Source organism: Podarcis erhardii (assembly GCF_964252035.2).
Source record: "Podarcis erhardii genome assembly, chromosome: 3".
In the NCBI taxonomy this organism is placed as follows: Eukaryota; Metazoa; Chordata; class Lepidosauria; order Squamata; family Lacertidae; genus Podarcis; species Podarcis erhardii.
This window is the reverse complement of record NC_138507.1, coordinates 72751050-72774287: the sequence shown is the minus strand read 5'-3', so window position 1 is coordinate 72774287 and position 23238 is coordinate 72751050. Positions and strand designations below refer to the sequence as shown.

Sequence of the window (23238 nt, the reverse complement as noted above, 5' to 3'; positions counted from 1 at the left end):
AAGCCCCATTGGGACCCGTTTTGTGAGAAAAGTGATGAATAAATAAAACTAAATATCAGTAATACAATAATATTTCTGAGAAGACATGCATAGGATTACATTGTCAATCTCATGTGAGTTCGAAGGAATTTGCCTTGGAGTGAAGATTCTTAAACGTGGTTCTCCGAGCTAGTCAGCAAGCTGTTACCTGGCCTTGAGAAGCTCAAATTAAAGGGAGTGGGTGGGAGCAGAACTTCCTCAAAACAACCTTTGGTTGCAATTCTGTGTTGCACCACATGGTTTTATAGATGTTGACTGCATTATGAATTCAGAGCCATCATTATTTTAAGAACATAAGAAGAAATTGTTTGTCAACAGGTAGCACCTTGACAGCAGCCTGAGTGGGCTCAAAGGTCACCTGATCACAATCTTCCCCGTTATTGTGAGAAGTGTTGTATTTCTGTATAATTATAGCAATTGGGAGAGAACCAGCTGTGACAGCCTGCATGCACAACAGGAATCCATTTGCAAACCAGACTTCCTGTTTCTTATCTCCACTCCTCCAACACCCCACACACTCCCAAAATCTACTCTGGAGAGTTCCCCAACCCCCCAGAGGTTGCCACTGGGGGAAGGAGAGTAAGACAAAACCCCTTTATGTGCTTGGACATCTGCTTGTGCTGTGTTGGATCTTATTTTTAAAATTCTACATAAATATTGACGTAAAAGTTGTGCAAATATTTCCCTTCCTTGCCCTCGCATTTGGCAATGCACGCTAGTGGTAGATACGCCTTGTGTTGTCACTAATTTAGGTTTGCTACTTGCAAAGAAGAGGGACCCTCGCTCCATGGTCAAGCCCATGCTATGCATATCGAAGGTCCCAGATTCAAGCTCTGATGTCTCAGGCTATAGGATCTCATGTGACAGGTCTCAAAAAGTCCTGGATGGTTGTTTCTGTTGGTTTCTGCTCTCTTCACTGTGCAGCGAAATGCTTGTCACAAGACAATGTTTACATTCCACAGTCAATTGCTGTTGGAGGTTTTCCCACGGGAAAGGGAGACTGGATGTGACGTACACTGGTTTCCTGTTTTTCACTGTTCTTTGCAGTTCAGTGCGTGCTTTAGAGGAGAGAGGATGCTTTTCTCTGCTCCGGCAGAGGCAAGATGTTTTTCTGTAACATACCAGCTTTGAAGTGTAAATAAAGCAATATACAGTATGTAGCACGTACTCCTCATCCTTCCGCTGTGCACGGGACTACTGCTTATCAACAACATTTGGTTCCGGGCCCAGAAAAACGCAGTCATCTTAAGAATGGGCTCCAGAAGTCGAATCGGAGTGCCGGCAAAGGATCGGAATGCAGGGGGACAGATCGGAACGGAATCTGCTCTGCGCGTCAAGATGATTGATGAGGTATGTGCTACAGCTCCGGGCAGCCTGCCAGCTTCTAATTAATGGCTTTATGGCTGGACTTTGAACTTTTAAGGCAGTTTTGCCGGGCTGGGGAAATCGAAAGTAACTTTTAAAAGTGCTCTTGGAATAAGCAGAGTGGCACAGGCAGAGGCTGTTTTGAACTTGCCTTTGGAATGAAGCAGCACAGACGCAGCTTGTATAAAGCAGCATGATTTAAAGCAGCAGACATGACACAGAAGGCTAATGCCAGAGTCATGATGGCCCTTCAGGATGCTTGTGGAATTCCTAAGCTCAATAAGAAAAACTATGCGGACTGGGTTCTCTATGCAGAGGCTATTCTGCGGAAAGAGGGTCTGTTTGAAGTTATTACAGACACCCCCCCAGCTCCAGTCACAGATGCATGGGAAGCTAAAGATTCCAAAGCAAGGGGAACTCTTACATTGATAGTATCCCCAGAAGAGCTCTGTCTATTGCGTGATAAGACCTCAGCCAGACAAATTTGGGACGCTTTGAGAGAGGCTCACTTGAGGACAGAAGCTGGATCCACTATGTTTTACTTTAACAAGCTGCATAATATGGCTCTTGCTGAAGGTGGAGATGTGCGTATACATCTGATGGAGATGCAGAATCTGAGACATGAGCTGCAACAGAGAGGACTCAACTTTCCAGAGGCTGTGTATTCCTTCATGATACTACAATCTTTGGGTTCAGGTTGGGAGTCTGTTGCGACTCAGATTGCTGTACAGCCTACTGCTCAGCTGACAGTGGATTATGTTACTGCCGTGATTCTGAATGAAGCAGACCGGCGAGGTGCTAGCTGCATGGGCAAGAGGGAGACTTCACAGACGTCATCCCATAGTGCAGTGGAACCACCAGATGGCGCCAAAGCTTTGAAGGCAGTGAAATGCTACTCGTGTGGACGTCTAGGCCATATGAAAAGGGAATGCAAATATCCCAGGGCCAAGACAGAGCAGCGCAGCGGAAGCTCATCGCGTGGAAGAGGCCAGAGCAAAGGCAAAGGTCCAGTGTCCAGGACAACGCAGCACAAGGCAATGGTCTCACGCTTCACTCCAAAAGATGCAGAGGTCCAGAAGACGTCTAGATCTTTCTTCGTTGTTGATTCAGCGGCGACCCATCACATGTGCAACGATAAGCGACTGTTCGTGTCTTTTACACCGCAGGAAGGTGCAATTCACCAAGCGGATGACCACACAATCCCCAGTAAAGGCTACGGAACTGTTGTTCTTCACAGTTTGGACTTATCGATACAGAATGTGCTTTATGTGCCGGATGCCAAACATAATCTGCTCAGCGTTGGACAGCTGAATGAGCGGAATATTGACGTTTCCTTTAAGAACAAAAGGTGCATCATCACAAAGAAAAATGATTATGTATTGTATGCTGAATATGTTGATCGTTTATATGTTTTGTATTATGATGATGTTGTGCAGGATGACACTTGTTGCATTGCAGGTACTAACAAAAGTTTGCATGCAGAATGTATTCATGATTTTCATCGAAAACTTGGTCATTTGCATTTTGAGGCAGTATCTAAGATGCCTGCCTTGGTTGAAGGTATGACTATTAAACCCTGCAGGTACCACATGAAGTGCAAGGCATGCGCAGCAAACAAGGTAAAAATGGCTGCGAAAGGTAAGGTGTCTAGTAGGCAAGCTACAGAACCATACCAAATTGTTCATGCTGATTTGGTTGGGCCACTAGCGCCCTCTTTGGGAGGAAACAGGTACTTCATGGTTCTCATTGATGCATTTTCCAGGTATATTTATGTGTACAATCTCAAGCAGAAATCAGAGGCTTTTCCTAGGTTCAAGGAATTCTGTGCTTGGTTGGAAAATGTGCATGGTAAGAAGGTAAAGACTCTTTTCAGTGATCGCGGGGGAGAATTCACTTCTCAGCAGTTTGAAGCTTTTCTGACTGAGAAAGGAATTCAACACGATTTGTCTAGTCCTCGCTCGCCATGGCAGAATGGACTTGCGGAACGAGCAAATCAGACATTGCTTCAAGGGTTAAAAACCTTGCTGCATGATGCCAATCTTCCAGAGAGTTATTGGGCCGAAGCTCTCTCATGTTTCACTTACAGTTATAATCGCAGGTTATCTTCAGCGATTGGTTGTACCCCCTATGAGAAGATGTTTGGCAAGAAGCCATACATCAAACACATGAAAATTTTTGGTTCTGACATGTGGGTTCACTCACCACAAAACTCCAAGTTAGACAAGCGTGGATTGCATGGTATCTTTCTAGGTTATCAGAAAGGGTCTTACAGAATAATGATGACTGACTCAAAGGCAATTAAGCTCACAAGAAGTGTCGAGTACAATGCCAAGTGGGGGGAGAATGTGGGAATTTTCCAATGTTATCCAGATGACAGTGATGAGACTGAGGATAGTCAAAAGCAACCACAACAACCCACACCCACTGATGAAGGTTCTGATTCTGAGTCTGAAACTGAATCGGGTGATTCAGAGGATTTCAAGAGTGCGAAAGCCTCTATGCGACCCTCTGAAAGCTCTGATCAAGAATTAGAGGAACCATTGTTCACAATAGGCCACTTTTCTCCTAAGAAGGAAGAGGAGAGTGTTGAAGACCTAAGGCTAATTCGCAGGTCACAAAGAGCCACAAAAGGCAGACCTCCAAAGAGATTTGCTGATGAATTTGCTAAAATAGCAGAAACAGCTGTTAAAAGCTCCAAGAAGGTATTTGAACCTTCAAGTTTCCAAGAAATCCAGGATTTGGATTCAAAGGAAGCTGAGCCATGGTTAAATGCAATGAAGGCTGAGCTTGATTCCTTGGAAAGGAACAAAACATGGGACCTAGTTCCAGTAGTTCCAGGAATGAAATTGCTTGGAAGCAAATGGGTCTTCAAAGCGAAGACTGATCAAAATGGCAAGATAGTCAGACACAAAGCCAGATTGGTAGCCAGAGGTTTTGCACAGGTACCAGGTGAAGACTATCACGAGACCTACTCACCCACAGTGAGGTATGAGAGCATTAGGCTTATGCTCAAGCTAGCTGCAGAGGAAAATCTACACATTAGTCACCATGATGTAAATACAGCTTTTCTGTACGGATCTCTAGATGAATCACTTTATATGCTTCCACCTGATGGCGTACAGGTAAAACAGGGATTTGTTTGTGCTCTGAAGAAGTCCCTTTATGGTCTCAAACAAAGTGCAAGGTGTTGGCACACAAAACTCACTGAAGTATTGATTTCTCTAGGTTTTAAGCAAGGGAAAGCTGATCCATGTGTATTTGTCAAAGAGGAGGGGCAAAAGAAACTGTATTGTTTGTTTTATGTTGATGATCTTTTATTCTTTTGGAAAGATGTCACAATGTACAATAACGCCCTAGCTCAACTGAAAGAGCACTTTGACATGAAAGATCTTGGTGAGGTAAACAACTACCTATCTCTGGAAATAGAGAGAGATCAAGATGGTAACATTCTAGTACACCAGTCACGGAAAATTGCTGATGTGTTAAGCAAACTAAACCTGATGGATGCTAACCCTGTAGACACACCGATGACAACAGGTTATCAGGTAGATGACACTGAAGAAGCATTTTCTGACACTACACTGTACAGAAGTGTGCTAGGCAAGCTAAACTTCATTGCCAGATGTTCAAGACCAGACATTGCTGTTAGCTGTAATTTGCTAAGCAGACAAGTCAACAATCCTACTGTTAAGGATTGGAAAGCTCTGAAACGCATAGCGCGGTATTTGAAAGGCACTATGCATTACAGACTGAGATTTAACAATCAGAAGTCTGGTGGTCTTGAGATATTTGCAGATGCAAGTTTTGGAAGTGACACTACAGACAGGAAAAGTACGTCTGGAGTTTGCTATATGTACAATCAGGGTCTATTTGATTGGTCATGCAAGAAGCAAACAACAATTAGCTTAAGTACTTGTGAAGCTGAACTGAATGCACTGTCTTATTCACTTAAAGATTGTGAATGGTTGTTACAATTGTGCAAAGACATGAAAATTCCTGTCAAATGTCCAATCCAGGTTTACCAGGACAACAAAGCATGTTTGGCTTTGCTGAATTCTGAAGGTTGTAAGCAAAGCACGAAGCACTTGCAATTGAAGTTGCAACATGCTAGGGAACGTATTCAAAAGGGACTCGTAACGGTGTCCTATATGCCAGGTAATGAAATTCCTGCTGATGTATTGTCCAAGATTGTATCAAGGGATCAACACTGTACCTATGTGCAGAAGTTGGGTTTGTACTGATATTGTACGAACACGCTGCCCAGTGATGTTCACAGAAAGGGGGAGGATGTTGGTTTCTGCTCTCTTCACTGTGCAGCGAAATGCTTGTCACAAGACAATGTTTACATTCCACAGTCAATTGCTGTTGGAGGTTTTCCCACGGGAAAGGGAGACTGGATGTGACGTACACTGGTTTCCTGTTTTTCACTGTTCTTTGCAGTTCAGTGTGTGCTTTAGAGGAGAGAGGATGCTTTTCTCTGCTCCGGCAGAGGCAAGATGTTTTTTCTGTAACATACCAGCTTTGAAGTGTAAATAAAGCAATATACAGTATGTAGCACGTACTCCTCATCCTTCCGCTGTGCACGGGACTGCTGCTTATCAACAACAGTTTCTAGTTGATATACGTAATAGTGGGCTGGATGGTCCAATGAGCTGATTCAATAAAATAAGGTTGCTTCCTACTTCATGTGGGGAACAAAATACTTTTTGGACTCAATTAAATATCAATTTCCACTTGAATATCACCATAGGATAATTTTAAAAACTCATCCCATGTAGGAAGAAGCGTACTTGTAAAAATCTCCCTTTAGATTGCAAAATCTTGATAAAATATAACCAACTGATAACAAAGCAGGACATTGTGTCTTATTTGTGCTCCCACCCCCAAAAAACTGTGCAGTGTTGAATTCTTTAGGTGACTGTTTTTCAGCTTAACTGTAGTAAATGTGAAAGCTATGGATCAATACTACAAATGTGTGATTAGTGTTCAGTGGGTACCAAACATTAGAGTATGTATTCTATCTGAGTCAATGCTGCTGAAGGAAGGAAAACCAGAAAATAAATGGACTGAACTAATGAAAGTAGATAATTGTTGCAAAGCCCAACATAAATATTTCTAGCAACTCTTCTGAAACAATAAAGTAACTCTAGCAAGCCTTCTTCCTCTCATCTATCTCTGTAGATGTTTCCATATCAAATACATTGTGTGGGTTTAAGCCATCAGGCAGTGCTGATATAAAACCACAGTTCACTTTGATAGAGCTTACACATATCAATTCCTGTTTTGAAGGAGGGGAAAGAACTTGCTGGATTTCAGGTGATTGTATTTTGTTATTTGATGAGTGTATATTATAGACCAGTGGTTCCCAATTAGCTAAGTACTGTGGACCCCCTATTTTTCAAAAGCCCAACCATGAACCCTCTACTTTTGCAAATTTTGATACCTCTGTGGTAGTTTTGGTTATGTGACTGGTGCCACAGATCCCCTGAGTGGGCTATGGACCATGGACCACCAATTGGGAACCACAGTTTTAGACCATTATAGACAAACAGTGCTCAGAGCTTACATACAAAGTCCTTTTAATAATAATAATAATAATAATAATAATAATAATAATAATGGCTTGGGATTGGGACATTGAGAAGTATTCAACGAACTTTTTGTGCTAGCACAAGGGAATTTCTCCCTCTCCTCCCTGGCATGCACCACCCACAAATCTGCTCCAGAGGGTTGAGGGGTTACATAGAACAGGTGCACAGAGGGGGGAGAAGGACATCCTGCCATGGAAGGAAAAATCATTGTTCACTTTAGAACTACACTGAATATGATCCATTGTGTTTTGTTATTTGATAGGTCTATAATGAAGGACAAAGAGCTATCAAAAGTCTACACTGCCATCTGAAAATTCATGGAAGCAACTTTTACCACCGAAGGAAGTCAGTATGGGATTAAAGATACAGAGTCATAAAGAAGCTTTCCTTCTCATCACACTTCTACTGTGCTTTGATGTGGCTGTCATCCATCCATTTTTACATGGTACGTAGGATAGATCAGTGCTTTAAATGAACAAGCAATCACAAAAGTTTGTTCCTCCTGCACATAGCACAACAAAATGGATCACAGGTACATCCTTTAACAGAAACTCAGCAGAATGTTGTTTGCCCTTTGAAAGAGAAATTGCTTCATGTCACTTTCATCAAAACCAAAGCTATGGAGATCATTACATCTTTCTCTTCCTGGTTCTGAAGATCTGTTAGATGGATTGCAGGAGAACGAGTCTGTGAATAGCAAAGTCCATCCAGTTGTATTTTGCAACATATGAGAAGCACAGTGGAAGGCTTGGAAATACGAAAAAGGAAGTATAATTGCATCCTCACTACCCTGTGTTGTTGCTCTACAGCCTTAATAATAATAATAATAATAATAATAATAATAATAATAATAATGACATCTATGTACACAAAACTTTACAAAGAACAGGATTGCCAATTTCAAACTCAATGTCATTCCTATGTTTCCTTGTTTTCCTTCTCCTGCTGCCTCTGGAATTGCTGCTTTCTCATTACCTTTGTCCAATATTCACCAATCTGGTGCACTTTGTATGACAGGTCTCTCCTGGCAAGGGGTTTACAGTCTGAAATAAATATTGAGAAACAATGAGGTAGAAATAAGGTAATACAGACTAGACAGACAATAAGGCAGGCATCCCCAAACTCGGCCCTCCACTGGTCCTGTTAACTAGGGATGATGGGAGTTGTAGTCCCAAAATATCTAGAGGGCCGAGTTTGGGGATGCCTGCAATAAGGTATACAGACTAGGACTTTACCAACCTGGTGCCCTCCAGATGTTTTAGACTATAACTCCCACCAGTCCTAACCAGTGCTTTGTGTGGATGATAGGAGTTGTAGTCCAAATCTGGAGGGCAGCTGGTTGTCCAGTGCTAGTATAGGGAGATGGGGGAGCAATAATTCCAGAAGCCAGAGGAAGCAGGGAGGCAATAAATAGGGATGAGATTCTGTTTGAAATTTGGAAGCACAAGGCTTTATAAGGAGGATTTCTCTTTAGAAAGGCGTATATTATAACTATCAATTGTCTTGGCAACTACACAGTTATTGAAATAACCAAATCCTTTCCCCTAGTGTCATCCCTATTTTGAGCACTCGCTTTGGTTAGAATATCCTTTCAAACTCTGAATCATAGTGCTGTGTTTGCTGAATATCACATTGTAAATATCACGAAATCCTAGAGAGTCACTGTAGACAATACTAAGCCGGATGGGCAGACTCAGTATAAGGCAGCTGCCACTGAAACTTTTTTCCATATGTACCACAGAGACAGGATGTTTGAGAACTCCTTGTGGATGAATACAGGTGTTTGGGAATGCTGCAAACAAACAGTTATGTGAAAATGAATTTAAGACTACCAATTGAATTATATGGAAATATACTTGGAAGTAAGGCCCATTTTTGCTTGGGGAGGGTTACTAACTATTGCAGATATTAATATTGCGCAGTTTGGAGTGACTGGATGCACAAAAACTTACTCCTTTTGGAATGAAACGTTGGCCAGACCCATTAGATTTTTCAAAACTTTACTTGCAGAACTTTCTTCAAAACAGAACAAAAACATCAAAGATACATCCAAATAATTCCCTAGAATATCTTGTGCTGTCCAGCGCAGGTTCAGCATCTTAGAAATAAAATATACTTCCAAACAGACCTAGAAGCAGAAGTCTCTCTTTCTACAGCCTCCATTTTGCCCTGAGCTGTATCCACACATCCTCGCTGTCACAGAGTACAAAGACTCAGCCACCACCCTTCCAAGATGGCAAATTTGCAATTCAATAGCTCTCATGTGATCTCATGTGACACTTGTGTGTTAGCTACTTAAGAACAACAACAGTTAATTATCGAACCATTAGAGAGCTCAGAGAGCCCTTTTCGCTTTTCTTTAGCTTCAGTGGAATCTTCCAGTTAAACCCTTTCAGCAACACACATAGGCATTCTCCATTTCAGTGTCAAATAATTATACTTAACAGTAACATGCATAACATTAGGCTGCATATCTGTAAGTATACATTTGTAAACATTTGACTCCTCTCTCTCTCTCTCTCTCTCTCTCTCTCTCTCTCTCTCTCTCTCATAGCTGGTGGAGCGTAGGGAAGAACTGCTGCAAGAACTGTACCTCTTTTCTGTTGATATTTTGTCCCAGTACTGGGATTGTCTAAACCTGCTCTTCAGAGAATCAGATTAATTCAGGAAACCAGAGCAAGAGAGGCAAATGAAGCTGAGGAGGCTGCTTTGCTTTAGCTGATGGCATGAACACCCTGCTAAATCACCTGTGCCCTGCACTTCACCTGCTTAAATGCTCCAGGGTTGCAAAAACACACTGATAACCTTTTGGAGGATATTGTGGCATTAAGGAGACTTTAAAAAAAAGTTGGGGGAGAAATGTCAAATGTAACATGATGTGCTGATGTTACCAGGCCTCTAATGCCATCCAGCTGCAACTCTCAAGCCTGGGGAAATGCAAAAACATATTTCATAACACTTTGGGGGGGGTCTCGCTAGACCCTCTTTCTTTTATAATGAACACATATACACCATACAGCTAGAGGCTTCTTCCTTATCCTTGTTTTTCAACCCCACACTTCAAATGCCCATCATTTTCCCTGTGGGTAGAAGTTGATAGTAGCTATTTCAGGACCTGCACATATGGTGCCTCATAAAGGGATGCACCAGAACCATCAGAAATGTTTAAAACAGTGTTTAGACCAAATACCCACAATTAATTCAGGTGCTGAGAGAGAGAGAGAGACCAATTAAAATTAACGGTGGGGCCAAACCAGCAGATGTTCCATTGCCTCTGCTGACTGTATGGAGGCAATCAGAGGGCATGTATCTGGTTTAAGAAGCATGCAAGCTTCCAGAAAGATTTTCTAAAGAATACAGTCTGATGAAGCTTCATAGCTCCTTGCTTGACATTGACTTTTCCATTTTGAAAGGCCCAGATAGGATGCTTACATGTGCATGAAATGTTATTCTAGCACGGGGGGGGGGGGGGTCCCAAACTGTGATCTATGGACCACCTGTGGCAGACTAGCTTCATTTAGGTGATCCACAACATGTCTGCGGGTTTGTGGTTAAATACGGGACACAGAATTAAGTATGCATATTGATTTTTAATTGTCTTTTAATGCTTCAATTATTTCTTCTACTGTATTTTATTGTATTGCACTTCTAATTCTATGGAATTCAAATTGTAATACAATAAAATATAATATATAAGAAATAAAAGCAGCAATAAAAAATCATACAGCATCTGGCACAGCACATTACAACTGCTGAAACAGGCAGAAAAATAATTAAGGGATCTCCAGCAATTTTCAAGTTGTTTGTGGGAAAACAAAAAGTTTGGGAGCTACTGTTTTCGATTTAAGGGGGGGAAAGCTTCCTGTTGCCACAGTTAAGGCACTCCACAAAAAGCACACACATTGATTTTGAAAGTTAAGATGCTTGCCTTAACATCCACACCATGTAAGCAGGACAGTCTACAATTTCACATAATGTGTTCCTTGAGAAGGAACCCACCATTTCCCTTGGACTTTCAGCCCCAAATAAATAACCTGGAGTTATTCATAATTTTATAATGAACAAAATATTTACTTACTGATTGCATTCATACCTACCCTTTTCTCCCAGGGATTCAAAATGATGCACATAGTTCTCTTCCACATCCATTAATTCCCAAAACAACCATGGGGGCTGAGAGGCAGTGACTAAGCTCAAGGTCACCCTAGTAAGCTTCATGGCTGAGTGGCGATTTGTACCCTGGTCTCCCAAGCCATAATGTGACACTCTAACCCCCACCCTACACCTACTTAGTCTCAGTTTGTATAATGAAACCATGCTGGAAAAGGTACACACATTAACTAATTCTTGCACTGTGCAAAAGCACATGCACATTGTGGAGTTTTGCAGTAGGTGTTGTAGATTGTGGTGTGAGATGGTGGGATGGAAACATAAAGCTTTTCTCCTTTTATATGAAGTCTGTAGTTACCTTGAGTGTTAAAGCATCCAACTTGGCTGGCCCAACTTGCATGAGATCTAAAGATTAGGATTCCTAGATCAGTCTACCCTTTGTATATTGAAAGATCACTTCCTTGCGTTTCTTCTGCATGTTATGTATTCATTGTTCTATGGAAGACTTCAAACAAATATGGCGGTAGCTTGTTGGCAGGTTGGGGAAGCAATGGTATCCTCATGGTGGCAGCGTTGTGTTTGTCAGGATGGTGATGGTTGGGATGAAGCAGCCACAGCAAGAGTAATGAAGTGTTGGGATGGGAGCCATGTAAGTGTTTTTGCTCAGTGGGCTTACATTTCAGCTTTGTAAGTCCAAGATTTTTACACACACCTCCATCCAAGCAAGCAAGAGGCATTTTGACAGGTCAAGCACCCATTCCAGCCAGACAAAAGCACTTGAAGAAGAGGTGGCACAGGTCCAGGAAGAGGTGGGGTCTGGGAAGAATCCTAAGGGTCAAAGAGAAAGGCCCAGAGAGTCACATTTCATCCCTGTGCCTGAGGATGCCTGCCCCCAGCCAAGGTGATCAAAAGCTCTCATCTAAATACCCAGCTACAGAAAACATGGTAGTTTTGATATGGAAGGAGGCAAACAAAATAGGTAAAGAGTCACCTCTGTTAAATTATTACTGACTTCTGACTGTTGTTGAATCCAAAGGTGTCTCTGCTTACCTAGATAAAGATAAGGGGGTTCATTGGTGGCAGTGTAAAATATGGATAGTCTGCTCTTGTTCCTGAGTGCTAAAAGTCTCCCCTGAAGGTGACAAGCATGGAATTGGAATTGTGGAATGCCAAACATTCCAGTTAATCTCTAGAGCTGACTGCTGAGGCCAGTGTTGTTTCGGCTGTTTCCTCCAACAAAGTGGGACTTGCATACAGTGGTACCTCAGGTTACAATCACTTTGGGTTACAAACACTTTGGGTTACAGACTCCGCTAACTCAGAAGTAGTACCTTGGGTTAAGAACTTTACCTCAGGATGAGAACAGAAATCGTGCAGCAGCAGCAGCACAGTGGCAGTGGGAGGCCCCATTAGCTAAAGTGGTACCTCAGGTTAAGAACAGTTTCAGGTTAAGAACAGTTTCAGGTTAAGAACAGACCTCTGGAACGAATTAAGTACTTAACGAGAGGTACCACTGTATATGCCTCTTGTTGTAGATTGGCTTATGCACCCCAGTGGAAAAACAATGGCTGATTTGTTTATTCCTGTACTACAAAGTGCTGAATAAGTTCTCTCTAAATCAGTTGCTATAATGTGTACCTATTGCCATAGTCAAAGCACAGAGTGGGTGGGGGGACCAGATGCAAGAAAACAATGTCGCTGATCTCCAACTGTCTCGAGGTCATTCCAAGGAAGTTTTGCAGCAGTTGATCATTAACTTAATTCAGTGATAAATTAGAATGTGTGTTCTATCCTGCTAAGATGGTAAAAAATGACTTCTCCCCCCTTTGTTCACAGCTGCAACTGATAGAAAGAGAAATTAATATTGCTACAAAAAAAGTGGAGCTGGATAGAAGCCAAAAACACTAGGTAAGAGCAATATCTCCTTTATCTGTGACTGTGATAGAACAAGAGATTTGTAGAATTGGCTTAGCACAGTCGATTCACACACACACACACACACACACACACACACACACACACACACACACTTTCTTTTCCTGCAGCTATTATATGAGAATCTGATCATCTGAAACTTCAGTTATGCATTGACTGTCATGAATAGAACAAATAAAGCACCGTATTTGATTCCTTCAGTCACTGTAAGATGCTGACGTGTCAAGGCCTGTCAGAGTGAGCTGATTTTTGAGAATTTGAAATGCCATTCCTCCAAAACATGCTTATTTACTAGGGAGTAAGTTCCATTGAACTCACTGGGATATGCTTCTGAGCCCTCGACAATCTCTAATCCTTTCTGCAACAATGACATGTTCCTCAGGGTGGTTTGCAGTGAAATTCTAAGGTGCAAGCGCCTACTCACATGATGCACTTGCACAACTAGGTGTCCCAATCACGTAGTGCGCTCTGAAATTTCACTGCAGACCATCACACACAACACACAGTCATTGCAGAAAGCATTAGAGATGTTGGGGGCAAGGCTAAAAGTGTCCCACCACTCCTGTCAACAAAGCAAAACCCTGCACATGTATGAACAGAGTTCACAGGGTGTTCCACTTGTGTTCAAGAGATGCGAATTAAAGCCCATTGCAGACCTGACCCCCTCATCAACACAGGGAAGGTTGGAGACTAAGTGGCTGGAGATGGTTTTTAGTTTGGAATGGTTGTCTACTTTTGCGACCAGCATAAAACAAAACAAAAACACCATTACAATGTTTACCTCTATACCATGCTGCTCCTCTTGTGGATTTTCTTGCACGTTCACTGGTTTTTCTGCATTGTGAACATGGTTCTGCAGAATTCCTTAATGGGGGAAGTTTGTTTGTGTTAGTCAAAGTGTGCACAGGGAGTGCATACCAGCCCCCAGAGAGTCATGCGAATCAGTTTGGTTTCTGTATTCCAACCCCCGAACACGGAGAGAGGTTTGGATGGAAAGGTCAAAGTTATGCCGTCCAGTTGGAGATCTAAATTTTTGTTTGTTTGTTTTTTGCTGTTGATGAGTCAGTGAAGTTAATTAGTGCATTGATGCAAGCTGCTGTAATTTCCTGATACGGAGTAATCTAAAGCCTTTGCTATCCTTGAGGGGCTAATAAGGGGTTATTGAGTCTACTAAACAACTTAAGCTTTTAGAATAAAGTAGACAATCAGTAATTCAACCTCAAGACTTAATTTGAACAGGACTCAGAACTGACCTGGTTTTCAGTGCCAGAACAACCTGGGCATGAGAAGCAACAATAAAGAAAATAGCATATTTGAGCATGTAAATAGTACATTTATTTTGTTCAATAGGAATCTGTATAAGTCTTGACAAAGCCCATCCTGACATTTCTGAAATTTTGAGCTCAGAAATATTTTTTTGTTAAAAAAAGAAATTGAGGTTTTTTTACAACTCTTTTTTTATTATAAAACACACACCAGGAGAACAGCACCTTGAGGTTATTATTATTCTTGCTATGTTTGTATTCTGATTGATAAGCATCCCAAATTCTTTGTCCTATAAAGCGACTGGCCAGCTTACTGGGAGTGAACTCAGTGGGACTTATGTTTGAGTAACCATGTATAGGACTGCACTGTAATATTAAGAGGCCATCTAATGAAACAGACTGGTGTTAGCTGAAGAGTTGCTCTCCTTCTTTGCTTAGTCTTGTTTATATTATGAACTCTCTCCCCATTATACTAGTTTTAGGATTACAACCTGTAGTCGCCAGAATGGGGCATGCATGCTTGAACTACTGCAACACACTCTATGTGGGGCTACATTTGAAAGTGACTCAAAAACTACAACGAATCCAGAATGCGGCAGCTAGACTGGGAGCGGCCACTGGAACTATATAACACTGATCCTAAAGGATCTTTATTGGCTCCCAGTGTGTTTCTGGGCACAATTCACAGTTAATGCTCGCCTTTAAAGCTCTTTAAAGCACAGGAGAAAAAGTATTCCTTGCACAAAGCTGGGAATGGAATCTCCAGTAATAGGTACTTCCTACAAGGTAGTTCAGTGGGACGCGGGTGGTGCTGTGGGTTAAACCACAGAGCCTAGGACTTGCCGATCAGGAGGTCGGCTGTTTGAATCCCCATGACGGGGTGAGCTCCCGTTGCTCGGTCCCTGCTCCTGCCAACCTAGCAGTTCGAAAGCACCTCAAAATGCAAGTAGATAAATAGGTACCGCTCCGGTGGGAAGGTAAACGGCGTTTCCGTGCACTGCTCTGGTTTGCCAGAAGCGGCTTAGTCATGCTGGCCACATGACCCAGAAGCTGTATGCCGGCTCCCTCGGCCAATAAAGCGAGATGAGCGCCGCACCCCCCGAGTCGTCCACGACTGGACCTAATGGTCAGGGGTCCCTTTACCTTTACTTACAAGGTAGTTCATCTTTCACATCTACTAACATTGTGCCACTTATGCTGCGAACCCAGAGTCTTTCCTTTAGCAATCCTGATGGGCTCACATCTGATACATTTGAAAACTGCAAGCCTTACAACACAATCTTACACATGCCTACTTAGAAATAAGCCCCATCGAATTCAGTGAGATTTTCTTCCAGGGAAGTGTGCATAGGACCTCAGCCTTTTGGTTAACAATGGCATGCAAAAATCTTTGAATGGCCTTGCTTATACACCACCAAAGGCGACTATGGGGTGCGGCGTTCATCTTGTTTCAGGCCAAGGGAGCCGGTGTTTGTCCACAGAGAGCTTTCTGGATCATGTGACTAGCATGACTAAACCGCTTCTGGCACAATGGAACACCGTGATGGAAGCCAGAGCGCACGGAAATGCCATTTACCTTTCCACTGCAGCGGTACCTATTTATCTACTTGCACTGGTGTGCTTTTGAACTGCTAGGTTGGCAGAAGCTGGGACAGAGCAATGGGAGCTCACCCCGTTGTGGGGATTCGAACCGCTGACCTTCCAATCAGCAAGCCCCAGAGGCTCAGTGGTTTCGACCACAGCGCCACTCGCATCCTAGGTAGCCCTAGGCCAAGAAATGCTGGTTTAGATTAAAAATCTAGCCTCTTTTAACTTGAAGGATCTTCATCCGGGGGTACAATTGAAGGCTTTAAAATATTTGACTGCAATTGATTCCTAACCTGTTTCTCAGTTTGTAAACCTGACACAAGGCCCAGGACACAAGGTGTTCTCAAATACCTACGAAACATGCATCTGTTCAAAAAATTGAATGTAGCATGACACATATGGAGCAGTAGAAGTTCCAGGACTGCTACTGTACTTTACATTTCTGAATCACAGCCTGCACAAAAGAAAATATTGAAACGCCACTGTTTTATGTCAGAAAAATGAGAGTTCTTCCAAAGCACTCTATGGAGTAACCTGCTCTGAAGCAACCTGCTTGGCAGGGTTATTATTTCTGTCTTTTATGATCTGTAGATGGTTTTCACTGCACATAAAGCATACTGATCTTAGAGTATCAGATCAGAGAATACCTTTAGGTCTCCAACAGCTACAACAGTGTTAATAATTTGGAAGTACACACTTAAGCAAAGTATAACTGCTATGATGATCTAGGCTGTCTTCCTTTTCTTTTCTTTTTTAGGTCAGATAACTGAAGTCACTCTTGCTATAATGTTGAACATGAAATATATTTAGGTTCTATGCACATACATATGTCATATACTAGTATGTCAAAGCATCATAGGTTCTTCCGCACTGAAGAGCACACAAACAACCAAGATTATAGCAGGTGGCTAGGCAGCTTGGCCAGAACAGAGCAGCTATCCCTTGCTGGCTTGAAGGGCACACTGAAGACTGGCCACCCCTCTGAGTGCATGCACACAGCCATTCTCATGTGCACACCTCCACATACAGCAGATACACACATGCAGTGGTGGGAGGCAGAAAACAAACTCAGCAGACACTTAGCAGCACACACACACATATACATAGCAGCAGCAAGACATTGCTGGTTTACCTGCGTCTTGTTCCCAGAGCTGTTTACTGCAATGTCAGATGAAGAAAAAGTCATTTTAAAGGCAATAAGAGGTGCCTGGTTGAGAGACTGAAGGTGTTTTGGATGCCCCAAGGCCTATTGTGGAAGAGGAAAAAGCAGAAAATAGGTTAATATTGGCTTTTTTAAAAAGGCTATATTGGGGGGAGTTTGGGGAGGACGCAAAAAGCCTGCAGCCTAATCTACAAGCACCAAATTTAGGGCAGTACAGGCAGTTTCCCTGCACCGGGCACAGAGCTGAGGGATGCAAAATTGAGAAGATCCATAATTTGAGAAGATCCATTTGAAGGCACCAAATTTTGGCCATGCACAGGGTGTCATATTATGAAAGATTACCAAAGTCCATCCCTCAGCCAACCCTGATGTGAATCAAAATACTGAAAAGAAGATGAATACAAGATTTTTTAAAATATATTTTATTTTACAGATAGCATATAGCTACCTACCTACCTATCTCTGACCTTCTTGGGATTCTGATTCTAAACCGGAAGCAGAAATAACTTACCAAAACTTTTCATAACTTGCCTGTGGATGCTGGCTCCCTCTCTCCCCTTGTTAGAATGTTTCATCAAAATGGAAGTTGGCAAAGTGTGCTGCACTCTTTGGAAGTAATGAAAAAAGATGTCAAAGCTTGTTAAGGTCAGTGAGCAAAACAGTGTGGATTGCATAGCATTATGAAATTATTAATTTAAAAATTTATATATGAATAAAAGCATCTGGTGAATGAGTAAGAGTAATTTCTTTCACTTGGCTAATTTAAATGCCAGCTGTCTCTGTCCTCAACCATATTTTCTCATAAAAGCTTTTACAGAGTGTCTGCTTATGAAAATGCAGAATTTATGGAGAGTGCAAGGGCTGGGTAGGTATACATAGATTTCAGCCTATCTTTATAATAGTATATCAGTTGAATGAAAAATTAAATGTTAAATTTGCAAAATGTCTGAGGGATATTTTTTGTCCCACTTTTGGGAAACACATGGGTTTGGAAAATTAAAGCATTCTACACGGGAATTAATCAGATCTTTTTTTTTCTTTATAATTATCAAGCCCCAGGGCACATTTTGGGGAACATTTATGTCCATTTGGAATATTGACCGATTCAATTATGTAGTTCACCTAGTCAGAACCAGTGCAAGGGCTCCTACTAGTGCAATGGGGCACTCCTTCCTCTCCTCTCCCTGTGTGCCTTCACAACCCCCCCATCCCAACTGGCTATGGTGAGAGCAAGAGGGAGGGACAGGGAGGTAGCTTGGTTGAGCAGTCAAAAATACTTGCATGGGCAGAACATTTTAGCACAACATTGAGTTCTTCTGATTGTGTGATGCCTTCTTATGATTACAGCCAAACGTGTCAGGTGGACATTTTGGACACATACATACACGTTACTGTAAGAGTTACCATAAGAACAGGAGTGGCTCACCTGGTGAGGCAGAACTGCAACAACAGAGCTTCAGGAGCAGCAACATTGCTGCCATTCATCAAGGGGAAGGTTGAGATGGTGTCAAGGTCAGGGCCGTGTGGATGTTTTGGTGGAACCAATCCAGTGCTCCAGCTGGTGCATCCGGACCTCCCAAACTTACTGCTGCCTCACTCCTCACGGTACTGGGCAGTGATGGTGCTGCCAGGAGCTTATTGCCCCATCATTCAGCCCAGACACTGTGTCCAGCTCCGAGGGCCTTCTGGCGGTTCCCTCACTGTGAGAAGTGAAGATACAGGGAACCAGGCAGAGGGCCTTCTCGGTGGTGGCGCCCGCCCTGTGGAATGCCCTCCCATCAGATGTCAAGGAAATAAATAACGATCTGACTTATAGAAGACATCTGAAGACAACCCTGTTTAGGGAAGTTTTTAATGTTTGATGTTTTATCATGTTTTTAATATTCTGTTGGGAGCCAGCCAGATGGGCCGGGGTATAAATGTATCATCATCATCATCGTTATCTCCATCCCACCAGACAAGTCACTCAGCAAGTCATTCTTGCGTAAAAGTGCTACTGCACTCATGTATGTGGGCAATGGTCAGCTTACTGGCCACTATGAAAACATAATGTTAGAGTAGATAGGGCTTGGGTTCCTAACCACTCTGGTAATAATAGGATAAGAGAGAGCATGTAGGATAGAGTACGTCATGTGGTATGTTCCCAAGCCAACTCCATCAGGAACTGGAGAGCTTATATTGGCACTTAGCCCATGATGTCTTCTTATCACTACCATCATTGTGATTTCCAAACATTACAGAAGTAGCATAGAATCCAATTTACTGCATTGATAAAAGATCAAGCTTGCCTTTCAACCTGAATTTTCAAGTTCTCAAAGTGAAGCTCTCCAAAGGGAGAACAATATTAAAATATACATTAAACGAACTAAACCATCAGTAGAATTAACTTGAGAGCAGGGAGAATAACGTGTAACCAACAGACCCCACACGATAACATAAATGCAAACTTTTTTAGATAATAAAGTTTTGAACTTTTGAATAAGTATGCAGAGGACAGGGTGATTAAAGTTGAAAATAAATCAGATACTTAGGAAAATAAAGTCAACAACTTTGATTAAGTTCAGCAAGAGATGATGGATAAGCAGCTAGACACAGATAAATGAATATTTCTGATTAGCAAGTAAATAATTAGACCAGGTTGATGAACTTGATAACAAGATTGATAAAAATTACCCCCAACTTTGTGGGTGCTTATGTGGGGTGTCAGTGAGAGTCCAGGTGATGCAGCTCATATATTTTATCGAATGACAGATTTTTCTTTATAGGAAGGATAGATGTTGTTGGAAGGAAATGTCAGTCATGATAAAATTTTGTTCATTAGGATTTGATCAACAAGTTCACTATATTCTGTTGTGTTTACCAGTAAAGTCTTATAAAATTCATTCAGCAGCAATCCTGGCAAAAACCAGATATGATGACACAGTAGTTGCATATATGGTTTTTTTCTGAAAACATTCTTAAGCCCCCTTCCCATGTTTTTTCACAGGAACAGACAATATGTGTTAAATTGTACTATGGGTGGCATTTTTAACTCCATCTCTCATGTCACATGGCTCCTCTGAGACACACATTTGCCATCCATGTATGAGTGTAATGTCTGAGGTTAATATGAAGGCATCTATGTGCAGAGGCTTCATTAGATACAATAACACTGATCATACATGGTTCCACGAGAAATCTATGTGTGAATGCTTTCTCACCTCACATGTCCATCAGACATCCATGCTGACATGTGAATGACAAGAATGGGGCCAGGAGGAGCTGTGTGATTTTCAGTGGGAGGGCTAACTTTGCAAGTCCGTTTCAATGTAATTTGCTTTTTTTGCAAGTAGCTGTCACGAACACACCAGCTCCAAGTGTAATCTTGCAGCTGGCTGCAGAATGCAGCCAGGAACAGGGAGGCTGGGCTTTCACGCCAACACATGAGGGCCCGCAACTGCCAGCATCAAGTCTCCCTGACCTTGGACGGCCGACTGATAAGGGAGGAAGGAGAGCAGACTGGAACACAGCCAAAGTTCCCTGGAAGCCCAAACAGACGCAGAAAGCCACAGAGACAGCTTTTTGGAACAGGAAAGGGCTGCAGCTGACCAAATAAGTCCGAGGCATAGGCGTATAGGAAGGCTGCTACACAGGAAGCAAAATAAGAAACGTAAAGGTCAAAGGGTCAATCTCTTCTGTCGACACAGGAAGAACTCCTCAGAAGGGTCAACTGAGTGATGGGGGCCAGAGGCTTGCTAGAGCCGTCTGGAGATAATTGCTTTTTTTTTTTTTTTGCAATAAATCTTCCTTTTTAATTATGTACGCTTACTGTGTTATCAAGCCGGGAACCTGGACTCCTAACAGTAGCATATGAAGGGGTTTTATGAAAGTACATTTACTGAATGTATTCCTTAGATTTTCTTGCACATTCCATGCAATTAACGTCACACCTAATTATGTGTGTTTGTGCGAGTATCCTTAGATTTTTAAGGTGTATATATTAAATCTGAGGCAGAAAGACAAATATTAGTAGATCAGCTTTTAAAAAGGGGATAAGGTGTGTGTTGGGGGACTAACCATGTCGGCACTGTACTGAATCAATGGATATGTATATGTTTACAAATGTTCCTTTGCCATCTTAATTGTTACCACAGTTGGGGAGGCAGGATTATATTTAGGAAAGAGAGGATCTGGACTAAGCTGGCCATTCCTTCACTAAATCCCTCTCTGTTGTCCCAACACTTGTGATTTCTGCATGTCATCATCACATGAAGTTGCACTGGCACATGGGGTTCAGTAGAAATCCTATCCCTGTCCAACTGGCACAATTCTAGGATTGTCAGCTAGATGCCAGTTAGATGCATAATCATACAGAGAGCTCCCTGCCTCCCCTCCATTTTTTGCTATTCATGATGCAGTTCAATCTCAGTGATATCCATATGTTTTGATACTGTATACAGACAGCAGTTGTAAATAACTATTCTCCTTTTTTATCTTTGAACAGTCAACGAATGTAAATGCATTTGTTTGCGTTTTGTGTCAAAAACTTCCAAGAAAAATTATATATATTGTCAGGGGTTCAGAAGGAGAGACACAGGAGGGGGAGCAAATGGAGAGTGAGGAGGAGGAGTCCGAGGGGGGCGCAGGCAGTGACAGTGGAAAGAGTTATTCCACAAGCCTCTCCAGCGAATCGGAGGACTCACAGAAGGGAGCGCCGATGGCCAGAGCGAGGGGGGTTCCAGGGGGGAAGCCCCAGGAGGAAGGGGCCAGCGGGGAGTCCCTGAGCAGCAGTTGGAAATCAGGACCAGCTTCCCCACCAGAGCGCAGTGGGGAGGGGGAGTCCCAGGAATCGGGACCAGTGCTCTCACCACCAGCGGGAGGAGAGGAGTCAGGTTTGGTCACGCCCACATCAGGAAGCGGGGAAACGGTCAGGAGGAAGGCTACCGGCGGGGCGCGCGCGCCAAGTTCAAATGTACAGGCGAGCGGCACAGCAGGGAGCCCGGGTAGGGAGCCAGGTCCTAAAGCCCGCCGGAAGGAAGGGGAAGACCAAGGGGGGTCAGCGTCAGAGGAGTCCAGGAAGGAGGAAACCCCAGAGGGCAGAAGGACCCAGCGAAGGAAAGAACAGCGTAGGAGGTGGAGCCGGGCTAGGATCTTAAACTGGTGTGGGAGGAGCAGTGAGTCAGAGGGGACTTAGCCGGTCTAGCGTCGAGACGTGGGTCTGCGAGCCCAGAGCTTTGAAATGGAAACTAAACTTCAATAAAGACTTTTGTATATTATATCCACCGGGCGTTGGTCCTCTGTGAGCTGGGATCTAGAGGCAGACCTGACATATATATATATATATGTGTGTGTGTGTGTGTGTGTGTATCACACACACACACACAATACTTTGTAACCAAATATATTGAAATACATCACTGAATTTATATGAGCACTATATGCGAGACAAAATGTGAGATTTCACGATTTTACAAGAAAAACACATTAGCTGCTTTTATATGAAAGAGAGAGGTTAATTTGATTCTGGGTTGTAATAGAGGTTAAGTATAAGCCTTTAATGTTCTCAAGATCATCTCCAAATAATAATTCTTCCACAGAAATGATTCACTTGCAATTCAGGCAGACAAAATGGAGAAAATGGTGAGACAATGTCTACAAGTAGTAGTGAAGATTTAAAACTCCTGAGGCAAACTTTAATATTCCCATTTTTTTTAAGAGCTGGAAATGTGTTTCAAAATAATGTAGGTGTTGGATTAGGTGCCTAACTCAAGGCTTCTCAGACAATGATGACTACAATCATAGATTAGAAAAAGGTAGGAAAGTCATTTCTGCCCTGGGTGAGGTGGAGTGCGGGTACAGCCAGAGGTGTTTTAATCCACAAAAAATGTGCGAGAAGATACTCTGCTATGCTAATTCCTGGATGGATTTGCTTAAATGAGACTTTCTGTCCCTTACAGCCACCACAATGGCATTATAGTTCATACCAAAATCAGCATAGAAAGCAAGTGGTTTAATTGGGAAGAAATCTGCCATCTGCTCTAGAAAGACATGGTCTTGAAACTTATGCAAGACTGTGGAATAACAAATGCCATTGCTGCCAGATCTGTACATATCAGAATTTCAGAAGTTTCTCAGAAAGTTCTCACAAGAAGCTATTTATTTAAAGGAATATGTACACAGATATTCTTTTTTAAACAACCACCCC

At 42.5% G+C, this 23238-nt stretch overlaps 1 long non-coding RNA gene across 3 annotated transcripts in view; it reads left to right on the top strand.

Annotated features, from left to right (window-relative positions):
* Positions 1-23238, top strand: part of LOC309338207 — a 76921-nt gene that overhangs the window by 41417 nt on the left and 12266 nt on the right. For 2 of the 3 annotated variants that reach the window (XR_014154805.1, XR_014154806.1), the window contains exons 4-5: positions 7258-7440; positions 12942-13013. This is a non-coding gene — a long non-coding RNA (uncharacterized lncRNA). Of the gene's footprint in view, positions 1-7257; positions 7441-12941; positions 13014-17041; positions 17716-23238 lie in introns of those variants that run through there. The other variant, XR_014154807.1, reaches the window with a different exon arrangement.